Source organism: Gopherus flavomarginatus, chromosome 16 (genome assembly GCF_025201925.1).
Source record: "Gopherus flavomarginatus isolate rGopFla2 chromosome 16, rGopFla2.mat.asm, whole genome shotgun sequence".
Lineage (NCBI taxonomy): Eukaryota > Metazoa > Chordata > Testudines > Testudinidae > Gopherus > Gopherus flavomarginatus.
In genome coordinates this window covers 9,472,595-9,491,368 of record NC_066632.1, presented here as the reverse complement: position 1 = coordinate 9,491,368, position 18,774 = coordinate 9,472,595, and the positions used below count along the sequence as shown (strand labels likewise).

At 50.8% G+C, this 18,774-nt stretch overlaps 1 non-coding gene across 1 annotated transcript; it reads right to left on the bottom strand.

The window, feature by feature from the left end:
• Positions 1-8,734: 8,734 nt before the first annotated feature.
• On the bottom strand, positions 8,735-8,822 carry TRNAN-GUU (transfer RNA asparagine (anticodon GUU)). Its single transcript has one exon. It is a non-coding gene; the product is annotated as a tRNA-Asn (tRNA).
• Positions 8,823-18,774: the final 9,952 nt, after the last annotated feature.

Here is an 18,774-nt window from a genome sequence, read left to right as displayed (position 1 = left end):
CCCCTAAGCCCCAGCAGGGATCTCTACAGCCTCTACGTAGGTGTGATGCTCTGTGCATTACCCTGCGTGGCCACACGGCGTCACTGTTCCTCTATGAGAGAAATGGTCTGTGCATTACCCTGCGTGGCCACAGGGTGTCACTGTTGCACCATGTGGGAAATGCTCTGTGCATTACCCTGCGTGGCCACACAGTGTCACTGTTGCTCCATGTGGGAAATGTTCTGGGCATTAACCTGCATGGCCACACGGTGTCACTGTTGCTCCAAGCGGGAAATACTCTGGGCATCTCTGTGATGGAGTAGGGACTGTCTGTGTGGGGGATGGGAGAGCAGGGGGTGACTTTAGGACCGGACACGTGCTCAGCCTGTAACGTGAGCTAGGCAGGGGGGAGGGGGTCAGCACCTTTGCAAGGGAAGCTGGACACAGGAAGGGGCCGGCTGGAGGGAGTTAGTTCAGTTTCGGTTTTGGTCTAGTTGGTTGGAATTCAGGGAATCCGAAACTGGGAGTTAAGTTTCCTGAACCTCCAGAAGGACTCGATTGAGGGGTCCTGCTTGTGCCTCCAAACTCTGCTGTATCCTTCACTCCTGCTGTCCAATAAACCTTCTGTTTTACTGGCTGGCTGAGAGTCACCTTATGTCTCAGGAAGAGAGGTGCAGGACCGGACTCCCCCACACTCCATGACAGACCCTCAGCCCTTCCGGGACCCCTGTAGCCTGGACGTAGGTATCTGTGCCCCCTCCACCAAACACCTAAGACCCCTGTAGACCCCTCCAGCCTGAGCTTAGGTATCTGTGCCCCCTCACAAGCCTCCTAAGCCCCCCAGGGACCTATACAGCCAGAACATTGTTATCTGTGCCCCATATAGACTCCATAAGCCCCCCAGGACACTCCAGTCTGCACGTAGGTATATGTTCCCCTCAGAAACCCCCTAACCGCCCAGGAAACTCTACAGCCTGGATGTAGGTATTTGTACCTCCACAATTCTCCTATCCCTCCGCCGGGACATCTACAATCTGGATGTAGATATCTGTGCCCCTCACAAAACCTATAATCACCCCTGGGACCGATACAGCCTGGACATACGTATCTGTGCCCACTTGAACCCCTAAGACCCCCTGGTACCCCTACAGCCAGGACACAGGTATCCTGGGCCCCCAAAAATCCCCTAAGACTCCCAGGATGCCTCCAGCCTGGACGTAGGTATCTATGCCCCCCATGAACCCCCTAAACCCCACTGGGACCCCTAGATCCTGGAGATTGGTATCTGTGTCCCCCAAAAAACTCTCTAAGCCCTCCAGGAACCCCTACAGCCTGAACGTAGTTATCTGTGAACCTCAAGGCCCCTAAGATCCCTTGGACCCCTACAGCCTGGATGTAGGTGTGACGGTGCTCCCTATGGGAGCCAGCTGAGGTCACTTAATCAGAGTGAACTGGAAAAAAACAGGGCAGACAAATCCCAAATGCTGGTGGTGATTTCAATACTTAGATTTACCAAGCCAGCACAAAGCAGCTTCTGTAGTACCTCACTGGTTACTTAGAAGCTTAAGCCACGCAGTTCCCTTAAAGTACCCAGTCTCAGGCCTCCGTCCAGACACACCTGTCAGATATGATGATGATTCCCGAAAATCTTACTTCATCATATAAAAGAAAAGATTCTTCCAATCCCAAAGGATCAGCCACATACTCAGGATCTATTACAACTTAGATCTTACCTAAAATACATGCTATAGCCAATTCTTATTAAGTAAGCTAAAATGTATTAGAAAAGAAAAGAGAGAGAATGTTGGTTAAAAGATTAATAGACATATAGACTTGAAATCTATTCTTGAGGTTCAGATACATAGTAGAGGTGAGCTTATAGTAGCCAAAAGTCCTTTTTGAAATAGTCCATAGGTTATAGTCCAATTTCCATATTCAGGGTGGCTCCAGTCAATGACTGGGGATTACAATCCTTGTGGCTTAAGGTTTCCCCGTCTTGAAACCCAAAGCAGATATGAGATGAAGAAGGATCGTGTCCCAGGCTTCTTATACATTTCCAGCAGCCTTTCGGCCTGAGAAAATAATAGGCTTAGCTCTCCTTCCAAACATCCTGGCAATTAGTACAGGGTAATTTATTCATTAAACAGTTAAAATAGAGGTTACCACAACCTTCAAAGAGACACATAGACAATAATACTATTTCACTCAAGTACCATCATAAATGTTAATATTCCTTTTTTGCTCTTTCAATTAAAATTGTAGCAACAGACAAGACTTGTTTGCTGACATCACAAGACCTGAGCAAAAATCTCCCCTTCGACTTCTAACAATGCAGACTTGCATTTCAAAGCTCTGTTCATTTACATATCTTGCTAAGCAGTTCTTAAGGTTCACCCATGGGTCAGGTCAGTCGGTGAGGTGAGTTAATTAACTCTTTCTGGCCCTGTCACCTTTCAATGAGATATTAGATTATACTTATAATGTCACAGTGGTGGTGAGTCAACTGCTGCAGCTCCCCGTAGACTCTGCCTGCATCTCTCACCAAGCTGGAGTACAGCAGTCAAGGAGAGAGCACTCGATATGTTGCATCTACACTAGACGCGATATATGGACCCCACTGGATGGATCGCTGCCCACCGATTCGGCAGGTGGTATAGACATACCCCGAGTATCTGGTGATCAGAACTGGACCCCGGAGGGGGACACATTGAAGGAACTCAGGGGTTAAGGTGCCTCTATTGTCAACTGTCAGGGCTGCTGTGGCTCAGAGGAGGGTGCTTGACTACCTGGCAGGCTTAGGTGCCGCAAACCTGGGAGGCGGGAGAAGTGAAGCGGTCACGGTGTGCTTGGGGTGCTCGTGCTCGGAGCAGGGGTGAGCTGGGGCGAGGGGGGGTGCTGCAGGGCAGAGCGGGGGAGTTGCCACAAGAGGAGCGCCTCAGGGGAAAGGGGGGAGCTGCCACGGGTGGGGCGCGTTAGGGCGGGGGCGTGGGGGAGGAGGGCGCATGGTGGAAGTTTCGCCTACGGCATGAAACATCCTTGCACGGGCCCTGCCCTATGCCTTGCCTGCAGCCAGCCCTGCACTCCCTGCCCTGCCCTTCCCGCAGCCAGCCTCTGTCTCCATCCAGCCCTGCACCTTCTGCCCTGCCCGCACCAGCCGCATCCTCCCTTCCCTGCCTGCAGGCAGCACCACAGCAAGCCCCTGACACACCCCCTGCCCTGTCTCCAGCCAACTCCTGCCTCTCCCCCCTGTGGCCCTGCCCATAGCCAGCCAGCCCCCACACATCCCCAGCCTGCACCAGCCCTGCACCCCCTGTCTGCAGCCAGCCCCGCACCCCCTACCCTGTCTCCAGCCAACCCCTGATGCACCCTCCAGCCTGAAGCCAGCCAGCCCCGCATCCCTTGCCCTGACTGCAGCCAGACCCTACCTCCAGCCAACTCCATGTCCACTGGTGCCCTGCAGTTCCCAGGGCAGTAACCATGCACATCTGCTTCAATGAAGGGGGCAGGGAGCAGCTGGGACCCACACATGTGCATACTCTTGGGTGACCAGACAGCAAATGTGAAAAATCGGGACTGGGGTGGGGGTAATAGAATCCTAGATAAGAAAAAGACCCCAAAATTTGGACTGTCCCTATAAAATCGGGATATCAGGACACCTTAGCACACCCCCAGGACTCCTGAGTTCCATTGCTGGGTTTCCTATTGGTTCCACTGCTGTTTGTTTTCCTTTTCCTGGGGGGACTTTCGGCAAGTTGCTCCCCACTCTCGGGCTCTGTCCCCAGCAGGCAAATGGGGATTTCATACTTTCCCGCTATTGGAAAGTGCTGGGAGAATCTCCCAGCAAAAGCTGCTCTGACAGTGCTAAGCAGCATCTGATCATTCAAGGTCAGAGCTCGGTACCTGGGAGGAGTGTTTGGCTCTGGGGTTTCACTTCAGCCCAGTCTAGAGAGAGGGGCCCAACCATGGAGTTTGGCTCAAGAAGACCAAGTGTCCAATTTGTTAAGGGCGTCTTGAATTCCAACCCTGTGCTCCTAAGTGCTTGGTGTCAGTTGCAAATTTTAGAAGCATGCTCTCCACTGGATTTTCCAAATCATTCATGAAAATATTGAATAGTATCGGACCGCGGACAGATCCCTGCCAGACCCACTAGGTACACCCTCTCCGTTGGACAACCAAACATGGAGAAGGGCTCCTGGAGTGTGGGCTTTCAACCAGCTCTGCACCAACATTACACTGATTACAGCTGGACTGCATTTCCCTCGTTTGCTTGTGAGAATGTCCTACGGGACTGTGTGAAAAGCCTTAGCAACCCCAAGCTAGATCCCATCTACTGTTTACCCACCTCCACCAGGCCCAAAACCCTGCCAAAGAAGGAAAGAGGATTGGTTTGGAATGATTTATTCTTGACAAATCCATGCTCACTAGTCCTAACAACCAAACTATTCTGTAGGTGCTGCTGACAAACTGAGCGCTGAAGAATGTATTGCAGGATCTCTCCAGCTATGGTAGTCAGGCTAGCTAGTCTGTAAGTCTCAGGGGTCTCTTTGTTCCCCTTTTAGAGAAAGGTCCTGTCTTGTTCATGGATGGGAAGATGTTCTTTTTCAGGGATCTCAGACGAGAACTGGGGCACAGCACCAGGTTTGTCAAGGCCACAAAAAAGGAGGCAGGAACCTCTTCTCTCCTGCTGGCAAAGAACCTCAGGTACCTGAAAGACAGGGACTCACATCCCTGAATGGGCTTTTAAAAAGGCACTGGTTAAAGATTGGCCCCGACCATTTCTTGTTTCCATAGACTAGATATTTTAGCAAACTTTAGAATTCCTTGGTGCTAAACACTGTGAAACTCCCCTTTCTCCTTCACAGAGGGCTTTAACGCCCCTTATCTCACTCAGGCTCACAACTGCCCGGAGTTTGAGAACTGTCCCTGTTCCCATTGGACTGATGGGAGGAGCCTGAGGTGCAGAGAAGGGAAGTGACCTACCCAAGCGCCTGCACAGTAAGGTGGTGGCAGAGCCAGAAAGAGAAGCCACCAGTCCTGACTCCTGTTCTAACAAACAATAACTCCCCCCAGAGGCAGGGATAGAGCTCAGGAATCGAGATGGTGGGGAAATTTCATTGAATCCATTTCTGTCAGAAAATCCTATTCAGGCTAATCCGGTTTGTTTCTCAAAATCATAACAAGTGGGATGAAAGTTCTTTGCAAAAATATTGTATTGCAAAACAAAAGCATCTCCTGTTTGTCAGAGTGTGTTAAATTGTCTCCTCGCACACAAAGAGGAGACACTTAGATCTCAAACATTAGATAAGATGCTTCAGTCTGAGCTAAGTCATTGCTGCTCTTAACAATTTCAAAATTAAAAAAGGCAAATAAAATAGACTATTTCAGCTATTCTATTACGTGTTAATCTGCTCTGAGTAAACGTGATAGGACACCTCATATTATGCCCTACTCCTAGTGACACTCTCCAATGGATCCCCATCCTCCACCCACCGTCAGGTAGGTAAGAGCGGATCATTATTATTTCTACTTGAAAGAGGGAGAAGCTAAGGCTGAGAAAGGAGAATTGACTTGTTTTAGGTCACACAGCCAGTCAGAGGCAGAGTTGGAAATAGGACCCAACAGCCCTGATTTTCAAACTACCCATTGGATCTTGAATTTCAGACACTGAATGACCTGAATAAAGTGCTCTCAGATGAGCTCCAGACCAACAACAGTGCAGTAACTATTCAGCAAGTATTTGAGGAGAACTGCAATGTTAGAGAGAATCATGAACTGCTCAGAGACAACTCATGCAGAGAAGCGGCAAAATTCATCCAACATAGAACTGGTTTTGACTTATAAAGAGAAAAACAAGGACCTGAGTCTCCTCCCTGTCAATAACCCCCGGCTCAGCCAATCAGGGTAGAGACTGAGGATGGGAGGCTGAGGGATCTCACCAGAGAGCCCAAAGGATGGCCCAGGTCACCAGTGGGGATCACTTCCCGAGCAATAGTTCAGCCTCACATTTTTGGGTAGACCTCCCACAGTGAGAACTGCAGAGCACTGCCCTGCAAAAAACTAAAAAAACCACACACACACACTCTCTCTCTCCCCCTCCCTCCTGGTGTTGGGAGGGGAACAGGTAAAAGGACAAAGGAAGCAAGAGAAGAGAAAGGAGGGAGGGAGCGATGGAGGAAGAGGTGAAACAAAAAGGACAAACCCTAATGTCCCCAGTGATTCTAAGGGACAAAATCCCAGGTGCAGAATAAAATTCTGCCTCCTTAAGCTCGTGTTTTCCATGCCTCGAATTCACCTGTCACCAGATGGATCAGACTGAACAGCTTTCAAACCTCCAGGAGGCTCTTACCTTCTAAACAGGGATGGCTGTTTTCTTGTAAAATCACTAAAAGGAAAGGAGAAACCTCCAAAGAGGTTCCTCCTGGTGCTCACGTCCGTGAACCCGAATACTCTCTCAGTCCTCAAAGAGAGACCTGGAGAAGGAGACTTGCTGAAGCAAAGCCACAGGGGTCTCTGAGGTTTCCTTGGCCCATCACCCCTGTCCTGCCTTGCTGATGTCAGCATCTCTCTGTGAAGTCACCACCTCCCCACGACCTTGGACCAATAAGTCTTAGGTCCTGCAAAAGGCCTTTATGATATCACTGCCAAATCCCTCCTTTGCTGTGCCAATGTCCTGTCCCTGGCCTGGACCTTTGGAGGTTTGAGCTACTCCCTGTGGATCACCCCACTCAAGGAGCGTTCATTCTAGTCAGCAAACCGGCTAGACAGGAAAACATCAGACGCTGCTCCCAATGCTACACTCAGTTTTTCAGAAATTAGTCGACTTTCTGGCCAGAAGAGACCATTAGATCATCTAATCTGACCCCCTGCATGTCACAGGCCTCCTGTATGACACAAGAGCTACTTTGGGGGCAAACACATTCAAGAAAGGCATCTAGTCTTCATTAAATGACATCAGGAGATGAAGAATCCACCCCTTTACTTGGTAGCTTGTTCCTGTGGTGAATCATCCTCGCTGTTGACTATTTGTGCCTTAGCTGTAATAGGAATTTGTCTCTTTTCACCTTTCAATCATTGGGTCTTGTTATGCCTTTCTCTGCTAGATTCAAGAGCCCTTTAATAACCAATCTTTTCTCTCCATTAAGGCACTTCAACACTTCAGCGAAGTCACCTTTCAATCTTCTTTTCATAAGCTAAACAGGTTGAGCTCTTTCAATAGCTCACTAGAAGGTATTTTTCTCCAGCCCTCAGAACATTTGGTAGCTCTTTGCTGCCCTAGCTCCAATTTCACAACATCTTTTTCAAATGAGGACACCAAAACTGAAAGCTATTCCAATATCAGTCTCACTGATGCCATGTCACCTCCTGTGACGTTATTGACATAATCTGTAACTGTGCAGATCACTGTTGCGACCACTGTTCTATATTTGCAGCCAATACTATAGAAAGGTTGTCATGTAAGGGGTCTATGGAGAGGTTCTGATTGGCTGATTATAATGATGCTATCTCTAGATGTGTATCATTTTTGTAGTTGATGTTATGAATATTGGCTCTATGCTGCCCATATTTCAAACTTGTGCCATAATGGGGGACAAAACAGCTACCTTGTTAGAAGTGGCTTTGCCAATAGATTGAACCTGGAATTTAAACTCCCAATGATGGCACTGTGTTTGGGATCCATTTGAATTCCTCTCCCAGGTCTTTGACACTTTCATCTCCACTCATAGCGACTCTGATAGAGGATTAAAGAAGTCAAAGCATCATCTCCAAGCACAGACAAAGGAGAATGCTTCATCACATGACACTTTGAGAAGTGGATGGATAGAACGTGATGAAGATAAACTCTGCCTGGCTCAGACAAAAGATAACAGTTGTGCAGTGATGATGAAGGAGGGAATCTCTGAGTCACCCGTCCACAGTCGTGTCTTCACAGTGCTCCCAAGCTGGAGAGTGAAGAACTCGCTCGGTCCCACCGTGAGAATGAGGAACAGGAGGCCTGTCACCCCCATTCCTGCCGTCCTGCATTCCTGGTGTCCAGCATCCCAGAGGGCCTCCGTGCCAGCAACGAAACCCAACCATCGTCTGGACTCCCCAGTGCTCCTCCTCAACGGCTCTAAATCACCGGGAGAGTGGAAGGTCCTGGGCGTCGGGCCGGCACCTAGGATCCACTGCACCTGAACAGTGGGGAAAGGTTTCTGTGTTGGGGCATTGTTTAGTGTTTTCTAGTTTCCAAGGGAGGGTTTATGGGCCTGAGCGTTAAGCTCCCAAACCCAGTCACTATTTCATTGTATTCATTAAGTTTGCACTTTCCCCTGTTCTCTCAGCTTTCTGTACCTTTACCCTGACTACACTTACCTTTGTTTGTGCCAAAACACCTTGTCTCCTCTTTATTTTATTTACACCTCAGAAGGAGGGAGGCAAAATCCACTGGTGATAGAGACAGGAGGGAGTCGAGTTTGTATCTCCTGAGAAAAGGGGCTTTTTCCTTTCCTATTTCTCCCCTACCATTTCTAACATTTTCCTTTGAAGCGTTGCCTTATTCAGCTTGTGGAAACATTAGCTTATAAGGTAAAAACTACGAAATACAGAACTAGAGACATTTTTTTAGAAATCTGGGATTTAGACATTTTATTTAAAGCCGGGGGGAGTGGTGTTGGAGTTTCTGAGAAGGTTTTTCTTTGCAAGTAGCAACATTGTTGTGTCTGTTATTGTACCAAGTGGGGAGATGGTTCTCTATAAAGGAAGGGTCAAGACTAAATGCATCCAGTGAGGATGGGATTTGAACCCATGCATGCAGAGCACAACGGATTAACAGTCCATCACCTTAACCACTGGGTCACCTCATCTGAGCTGCAGCAAAAGGGACAGGAGGAGAAATCTAAGGCCGACAGAGATAGGGACACGAAGGAGTTTTTAAATGTTAAGTGTAAGCAGGGTCTGAATGAGTTCCCCCCTCACATCTAGTGAGGAGCTGGGGAAAGACTTCAGGAACAGACCGTGTTTTCATAGACACACCTACTCTACCTAGCTATGCAGCATGATGGGGCCGCTTCCCCAAAATGACCAGTTTGGGATGGTCTTGGGTTACAAATCACTTTAGGATTGAGTGGAATAAAATGTTATTCTCCTTCCTGAATGAGTGAAGGGCAGCAGAACAGACCTAGTCCATCCTGATGGAGGGGTAGATGGGTGAGGAATAGCTTTTATTGGACTGCAGAGAAGGATTGAGGACATCACACTAAAACAGTGGTCCCCAAATATTTCACATTGTGCCCTCTTAGCCATGGCTGTGGCCCCTCGGAAGCCACGGTCGAGAAGCAGGGCTGGGAGTGGGGCTGTTGCTTGCTGGGGAGAGGGGTGCGGACAGGGGCAAGGGGGTCATCGCTGGGCTCTGAGCCAGAGGCCCAGACTGAGGGTGGGGTTGGGGAAGAGCTGGGACAGAGTGGGGCTGAGTGGTGCTTCCTCCCTGCCCTCCATGGGGGCTGACTCAGGCCCTGAGGTGCCCCCATGAATGTTCCTTTGTGTCTCCCTAGGAGTCATACCCCACATTATGGGGACCACTGAACCCTACTCGCTAAGCAGGGGCTAGTGATGCCAAAGCCCAGGGAAAGGGAGAACAAGTGTGGGGGCCCCAGCACGAGAACCATGCACCCCCTTCTGTCTGTGGCTCTGCCCCCTTCCACCCATAGCCCCATCCACTATCACCTCTGTTCCACCCCTTCCCCCATCAGCCCCACCCTGTCACTCCTTTACCCCTGCCCCGCTGCGGCCCTGAGACCAGAGAAGCTCCGTACCCCTGCTGCAGCCCCTGGGCCGTAGCAGGGAGTGGGAGCTCCTCTAGCCCTGGGGCTGACATAAGGGAGACTTTTGCAGGGTGGCCTAATTTGGCCGGGGTCCCAGTCATGGGCCCCACTGTCCCCTTGGTGAGTCAAGGTTTGGGGAGACTGAGCCCCCCCGACCTCCGTTACAAGCCGCCCAGGCTAGCGCTGCTCAGTGTGGGGCCAGTCTCCCTGTGTTTTCTGCTGCTTGTGCTGGGGAGCCTGACTGGCACTAGGGGAGGGGCCCCCAGCAGCCACCCAAGGCTCCAGGGGGTCAAAGGGCACCGTGTGGCAGTGCAAAGGTGCTCATTGCTCTCCCCTGCCCCAATGCTCCTCCATGGGCCCATAGAGGGTTGGGGGGAGTGAGGAGCAACACTATGTGCTCCATGCGTCCTGGTCACTTTCCCCAACTGGGCTGTGCTGTGAGTGGAGCATCAGAAGCTGCTGCTCTCTGCCCTCCCCTTATGCAGCCCAGCTGAGGAAAGTGACCTGGATGCAGGGAGCTCGGATGACGTCACTTCTCATCTCCCCACCCCCACAGCCCCTAGGGGTACCCGGAGGAGCAGCATCCCAGGGAGGAGCAATGCTAGCTGCTCCATGCACACAGATCACTGTCCGCACATGGGTGCAGGAGGGGGCACAGGGGTTGGGGACAAAAGAGCGGGGGAAGGGGTTGGGGTGAAGGGGTTGCAGGAGAGGGGCAGTGGCTGGTTGCACAAGAGGGGGTGCAGGGGTTAGAAGTGAAGGGAATTCAGGAGGGGGCAGTGGCTGGTGGCACAGGAAGGGGTGCAGAGGTTGGGGTGCAGGGGGTGCAGGAGATGGCAGTGGCTGGTGGCACAGGAGGGGGTGCAGGGGTTGGGGTGAAGGGGGTGCTGGAGAGGGTCAGTGGCTGGTGGCACAGGAGGGGGTGGAGGGATTAGGGTGAAGGGGGTGCAGAAGAGGGGCAGGGGTTGGGGCGCAGGGGTTAGGGGTGAAGGGGGTGCAGGAGAGGGTCAGTGGCTGGTGGCACAGGAGGGGGTGCAGAGGTTACGGGTGAAGGGGGTGCAGGCGAGGGGCAGTGGCTGGTGGCACAGGAGGGGGTGCAGAGGTTAGGGGTGAAGGGGGTTCAGGAGAGGGGCAGTGGCTGGTGGCACAGGAGGGGGTGCAGGGGTTAGAGATGAAGGGGGTGCAGGAGAGGGGCAGTGGCTGGTGGCACAGGAGGGGGTGGAGGGGTTAGAGGTGAAGGGGGTTCAGGAGAGGGTCAGTGGCTGGTGGCACAGGAGGGGGTGCAGGGGTTGGGGTGAAGAGAGTTCAGGAGGGGGCAGTGGCTGGTGGCACAGGAAGGGGTGCAGGGGTTAGGGGTGAAGGAGGTGCAGGAGAGGGGCAGTGGCTGGTGGCACAGGACGGGGTGTAGAATTAGGATGAAGGGGGTGCAGGAGAGGGGCAGGGGTTGGGGCGCAGGGGTTAGGGGTGAAGGGGTGCAGGAGAGGGGCAGTGGCTGGTGGCACAGGAGGGGGTGCAGGGGTTAGGGGTGAAGAGGGTGCAGGAGATGGCAGTGGCTGGTGGCACAGGAAGGGGTGCAGGGGTTAGGGGTCAAGGAGGTTCAGGAGGGGGCAGTGGTTGGTGGCTCAAGTGGGAAGTATGGGAGTTAAGGGCAAAGGGGACACAGTATAGGGGTTAGGGCACAGGAGGGGGCAGGAGTTGGGGTGAAGGAGGCACAAGGGTTGGGAGTGCCGGAACTAGGGGGTAAAGGGAGAGGGGGATCGTCCAGGGGCGATGGGGAAGTGCTAAAGTCTAAGTTTTACCCAGGGCACCATTTCCCCTAACGCTGATCCTTGGTAACATTTCTTGCTGGGACAGGGAGGGGAGAGAGATGAGGCGTTTTCTCTCTGTTTCTTTCCTCTCCATTTTCTGCTCCTTTCTTCAATTCCAGAATCCTCCCTTGTGTTTCAGACTGTGCAGTGACGCCCTCCCAACCCCAGGCCTCTGGAGCCTTTGGAGCACAAAGATCCCAGGAGCTGAGGGTGAATCCAGGAGTGGCAGGAAGGAGTCCTAGCAGTTCTTCTGGGAGCACAGGTGAGGAATGACACCCCCTTCCCTAGATTCTCCCCATGGGAACAGGGAGGGTTGTGTGATAAATTCCTGTAACTCTTCTGCCCCTCTGAGTTGGCAGAAACAAGGGCTGGGTTCAGTATCTAGGGGTTCTGCTTTAATAAAACAATACAAAACTGGCTCGAGCCCCCACCCAGTGACCTGAGACAATTACACATCACCCCCCTGGGTGCCTCTAGGAGGCAATACTTCCCCTCTTGCAAGCAGGGAGTCTGAGCCGCTCCACTCCACCAGCCATTCTATGAACCACTCCAGTGGTCCCTGCAAACTGCTCTGCTGGGGCAGCAAAGAGCCACCAAATGTTCTGAGGGCTGGAGAAAAATGCCTTCTAGTGAGTAGTGAAAGAGCTCAACCTGTTTAGCTTATCAAAAGAAGATTGAAAGGTGACTTCACTGAAGTGTTGAAGTGCCTTCAGGGAGAGAAAAGACTGGGTATTAAAGGGCTCTTTAATCGAGCAGAGAAAGGCATAACAAGACCCAATGGCCGAAAAGTGAAAAGAGAAATTCATATTACAAATAGGGTGCAAAAATTCACCAGTGAGGATGATTCACCACAGGAACAAGCTACCAAGGAAAGTGGTGGATTCGCCATCTCCTGATGTCATTTAATGAAGACTAGATGCCTTTCTGGAACGTTTTTGCCCCCAAAGTAGCTCTTGTGTCATACAGGAGGCCTGCGATATGCAGGGGGTCAGATTAGATGCTCTAATGGTCTCTTCCGGCCATAAAGTTGACTAATTTCTGAAAAACAGAGTGTAGCATTGGGAGCAGCATCTGATGTTTTCCTGTCTAGCCGGCTTGCTGCCTAGAATGAACAGTCCTTCGGTGGGGTGATCCACAGGGAGTAGCTCAAACCTCCAAAGTGCCTGGCCAGGGGGTGGACATTAGCCCAGGAAGGGAGGGGTGTGACAGTGACATCACAAAGGCCTTTTGCAGGACCTCAGACTATTGGTCCAAGGTGGTGGGGAGGTGGTGACCTCACAGAGAGATGCTGACATCAGCCAGGTAGGACAGGGGTGAGGGGCCAGGGAAACTTCAGAGACCCTTGGGGCTTTGCTTCAGCAACTCTCCTTCTCCAGGTCTCTCTTTGAGGACTGAGAGAGTATTTGGGTTCACGGACGTGAGTGCCAGGAGGAACCTCTTTTGAGTTCTCTCCTTCCCTTGTAGTGATTTTACTAGAAAACAACCATCCCTGTTTAGAAGGTAAGAGCCTCCTCGAAGGAAGGGGTATCATAGGGGTGTCACAGTTCAGATGCCAATGCCCCACCGCCCCCACTGTAAGGAAGCTCCTGCCACCTGTTCTGTGTTTGCAGGGCGGGAGAGAGCAGCATCCACGGCAGAGATTTGCTCCTGGCTGCCGGAGCAGAGCAGCAGGCTTAGCTGTCAGAACTTCCTGGAGCTATGAAAGGGGAGGGTCCCATGGCTCTGTAGCAGAGTGCAGGGCAGGCGAGTTCACGGTAGGCATTATGGGATACTGGAGGAGGCCAGTTATGGTTATATAATGAACAGCAGCATCTACACTGGCACTCTGTCCCTTTAAGTTTGCTGCAAAAAGCTCTAGGCCTCTCATCGAAGTGGTTTTATTTTGTCACCAAAACAGGGCAGTTTTGTCACCAGATGTGGCATTGCAGTGTGTACACCAGCCACGAGCTGCCGACCGAAGGGGAGTTGTGAGTTTTTCACAGACCTGAGCAATATAATTCTGCTGAAATAATTTTGTAGTGCAGACCTGGCCAAAGATTTACACACACACACACACACACACACACACACACACACACACACACACACACACACACACACACACACACACACACACACACACACACTCAGCTTGAAGGAAAACCTCATCTGCTCCTCCGCTTTGCAGAATCCAAACACAAGCAAAGCTTGTCAGGTCCTGGTGGAGATGGCAGGGAGTCAGGTGTGGTCAGACACTGTGTTTTAACGAGATGCAAGCACCATGGCTTAACTAGCTAAAGCACTTGCTTTGTAAGCAGGAGATCCTGGGTGCAGGTGCCTGGGGAGTGGCTTTTGGGGTACATGGTATTGGCTACTGTCAGAAGACAAGATTCAGAGCTAGATGGGCCTTCGGCCTAGCCCAGTGTGGTTTTTCTTATGGTTTAAATTATGCTCAGAGCCACTGATAAAAGAGTTATTGAAAGTTTGGGAGATAAGAGCTGATAGGACAGTGGTCCAGTCCCCTCACAGCTGACCCTCTCCCTCTGAGACAGGGGCAGGTCTGAGCTCTCGCACCAAATGCTCATTGTGGCTGCCAGAATCTGTGGGCAGCTCATTTAATTTGCATTGAGGGTTGAGTCCTGCTTTGTGCCCAGTGTCTGAGAATGAAAATCCTAAACCGCCCTTTGAAACAACAAAAGCAGCAGGACGAGTTATTGTCCCTGCCCCAAAGCAGACAGACCAATGGAGAAATGCCACTCAGTCCACGGTAATACTCCACTGCCATTTTACCTTTTTTGCTTGCTAAACTCCCTCCCAACCTTGTGGGGTCCCAGACCCCGGTATTGAGCCTGAGCTGAGATGTCTACACTGCAAATTTACCACCCCACGGCCCAAGCCCCAGGAGCCGGAGCTGGCATGGGGCAGCCCTGGATGTTTCATTGCAGTGTGGACATAGCCTAGCATTATGTCTACACTGCCACTAGCGCACCCAAGTCACTATTCTCAAACCCTGGGTCAGCTGATTCAGGCTTGTGGGGCTTTTGCGACAGGGTAATAAAATTACAGTGTAGAGACTTGGGCTTGAGCCCAGCCTCTGAGACTTCACAAGGGGTGAGGGTCTCCGAGCCTGGGCTCCAGTCTGAGCCCAAATGTCTACACTGCAGTTTTTAGCCTCACAACCTGAGCCTCAGGAGCCCAAATCAGATCATCCAGGCCAGCCAGGCCACAGGGATTTTATCTCAGTATAGGTGCACTCTCAGGGTACGTCTACATTGCAATGCAAGCCCAGGGTTAGCAGAAGTCATGTCAGCAGCCCCAACACATAAACCTAAACTATGAGGAAAAGACCCACCCACAAATAAGCTGGGCAGTGTCCTTCTCCCTAAGGCTCGTAAGTCCAGCAACCAAAAGTCATTTAACATGAGCCATCTCCTCTCTGCACCCCACTCACAGCTGTTGTCCTTAGTCAGTGCAAGCCCAGAGGTGCCTCTGTAGAGTTCATCTGCCATCCTGGGTGGAAAAAGGGGAAAATAAGAAGGCACCGTACTCACTATGTTGTCTAGGGACTCACTCACCCCTCCACAGCCACCCTGTCCTAAAGTTGGTCTAACACATAAATTTTAGCATGAGGATTCAGGCCCCAGCCCACTTGGCTTTGGAACCAATGTCCCCTGCCTAGCAAGTGCTATTGAATTGAGGGTGAGTCCCTCCATCTGGGTCTGCCAAGCACAGTTCTGCTGCCCTCGATTCACACAACAAGGACAACAACCCTTTATTTCTCCTGTCCCAATAACAAGGAGACTGGGAATCCAACACCAGCCAAAAGTGATCATTTTGGCAAGCAACCCAACATATTCCCAACATACTGTAAAATCCACATGAAGACTCATACACGAAACCTTGCAAGAAAATCTTCCTGAGGGGGTCTGAAGCACCTGCTGCTGGGGGGAAGGAAGGAGCTGTGGGTTGAGATTGAGAAGCACTGGGAATAGGAGGGGGTTGTGGGTTGGGACAGAGGAGAAGGGTGAAGAGGAGCAGGCTCTGGTTGGGAGTGAGGAGCAGTGAGCATAGGAGGGACTGAGGGTTGGGACTGAGGGGCACTGGGCAAAGAGGGGACATGGGTTTAGGCTGAAGAGTATCCTCATTTGGGGATCCAGCAGAACAGGGGAAGGAAGCAGGTGATTCTAATTCCATAGGGATATTTTGTGTGTGTGCGTGCAGGGGAGGAACATGCTATATGCCCAGAGGCCTTTATTCCTCCAGCCTGCAATGACAGAGGGGCTGTCAGGAAGTTGCCCCTTCAATCCCCCACACACAAAGGCCCTTCTTAGAAAAGGCAAAATCCTGAAGAGAAAAAACATCAAAGACGACTCCAGAAAGACAGATTTTAAAGATATAATGAGTAGTTTATTATCTGACCAGGGACTTGAACCCTCAGATTAAAAGTCTGATGCTTTACCAACTGAGCTAGTCAGACTCACAAACAAATACAGCAAGTTGGTGCAGAGGAGAAACTAGTCAAGGAAACGAAAGCAGGAAACAATAGGGGAAACCTGCTGCTCTCTCTGGCCTGGTCAACACTACGAGTTTATGTCCAATTTAGCAGCATTAAATCACATTAACCCTGCATCCATCCACACAAAGAAGCTCTTTATATTGATATAAAGGGCTCTTAATACCGGTATCTGTACTCCTCCTTGATGACGAGTAGTGCTGAAATCAGTATTGCCATGTCAGATTAGGGTTAGTGTGGCTGCAATTTGAGGGTATTGGTCTCTGGGCGCTGTCCCACAGTGCACCATTGTGACTGCTCTGGACAGCAATCTGAACTCGGATGCACTGGCCAGGTAGACAAGAAAAGCCCCATGAACTTTTGAATTTCATTTCCTGTTTGCCCAGGGTGGAGCGATGATCAGCACAGGTGACTATGCAGCCCCAGAATCACAAAAGAGCTCCAGCATGGACTGTTCGGGAGATACTGAAGCTGATCTCTGTATGGGGAGATGAATCTGTTTTATCAGAACTCCGTTCCAAAAGACGAAATACCAAAACATTTGAAAAAATCTCCAAGGCTATGATGGACAGAGGCCACAATAGGGACTCAACGCAGTGCTGAAACTTAAGGAACTGAGACAAGCGTACCAGAAAGTCAAAGAATGAAATGGACGCTCATGGAGGGAGGGGCGACTGAGGATTGTAGCTATCCCACAGTTCCCGGCACTCTCCAAAAACCATTTGAATTCTTGGCTGAGTTCCCAAAGCCTGAAGGGTCAAAAACATTGTCGCGGGTTGTTCAGAGTATATGTCGTTCCCCCGCCTCCTGCCCCCATGAAAGCAAAGGGAAAAAAAAATCCTCTCTCACCTTTTTTCAATGTCACTGTATGTCTACTGGATGCTGCTGGCAGATGTGGTGCTGCAGCACTACACAGCAGCATCCCCTTCCCTTCCCTTGTGGAAGGCAGACGGTACAGTAGAACAGGTATCCATCATCGTCGTCCCGTGAGTGCTCCTGACAGGCCTCGGTGAGGTCGGCCGGGGGTGCCTGGACAAAGATGGGAATGACTCCCAGGTTCATTCATAGCAGCTGGAGGCTGCGCTCCCCTCCCCCCTTTGATCCCTGCTTGCAGAAGCAATAAAGTCAGTGTTGTTTCAAATTCCTGCATTCTTTATTACTTCATCACACAAATGGGAGGATAACTGCCATGGTAGCCCAGGAGGGGTAGGGGAGGAGGGAAGCAATGGATAGGGTTGTTGCAGGGGCACCCACTAGAATGGCATGCAGCGCATCATTTCTGCGGGATCTCTAGGTCTCTGACCCGAAGCGCCCGTTTGCCCCTCTGGTTCTTTAGTAGGCTTGCCTGATAGTCTAGGCAGAACTGACTCTCCATTAGACAAAACTTAAAGAAGAGAATGACCTGGGGAGTCATTCCTATTTTTGTCCATAAGCCCGGGGCCGACCCCATCGAGGCCAGCCAGAAGCACCCATGACAGCAGCAGATGGTGCAGTATAACTGGTAACTGTCATTGTCAACTTGCAAAGCAGCAGACGGTACAGTAGGGCTGGTAACCATCTTTGCTAACTTGCAAAAAGCAAGGGGATGCTGCTGTGTAGCACTGCAGTACCACGTCTGTCAGCACTATAAAGAAGACATACGGTGACAGTGAAAAAAGGCTGAACGGGCTCCATGGTTGCTGTGCTATGGCGTCTGCACAAGCAATCCAGGGAAAAGGGCGCAAAATGATTGTCTGCTGTTGTTTTCATGGAGGGAGGATTGAGTGATGACATTTACCCAGACTCACTCATGACACTGTTTTTGCCCCATCAGGCATTGAGATCTCAACCCAGAATTCCAATGCGCAGGGGAGACTGCGGGAACTATGGGACAGTAATCCACAGTGCAACGCTCTGGAAATTGTATAAAGTCGAGGACACAGGCCCATACTAAGCACATTAATTCGGCGGTGTGCGTCCATGTACCAAGGCTAGCATCAATTTCCCTGGCCAGGCCCTTTGGAGGTTTGAGCTACTCCCTGTGGTCACCCCACTCAAGGAGCGTTCGTTCTAGGCAGTAAGCTGGCTAGACAGTAAAACTTCAGATGCTGCTCCCAATGCTACACTCAGTTTTTCCGAAAACTAGTATCTGTAAAATTAGTCTACTTTCTGGCCAGAAGAGACCATTACAGCATCTAATCTGACCCCCTGCATATCACAGGCCTCCTGCATGACACAATAGCTACTTCTGGGGGAAAGGCATCTAGTTTTCATTGAATGACTTCAGGGGATGGAGATTCCACCACTTTCCTTGGTAGCTTGTTCCTGTGGTGAATCATCCTCGCTGTTGACTATTCGGGGCTTAGTTGTAATAGGAATTTGTCTCTTTTCACCTTCCAATCATTGGGTCTTGTTATGTCTTTCTCTGCTCCATTCAAGAGCCCTTTAATACCCAATCTTTTCTCTCCATTAAGGCACTTCAACACTTCAGTGAAGTCACCTTTCAATCTTCTTTTGATAAGCTAAACAGATGGAGCTCTTTCAATAGCTCAGTAGAAGGCATTTTTCTCCAGCCCTCAGAACATTTTGGTGCCTTTTTTGCTGCCCCAGCTCCAATTTCACAGTACCTTTTTCAAATGAGGACACCAAAACTGGAGACAGTATTCCAATATCAGTCTCTCTGATGCCGTGTCACCTCCTGTGATGTTATTGACAT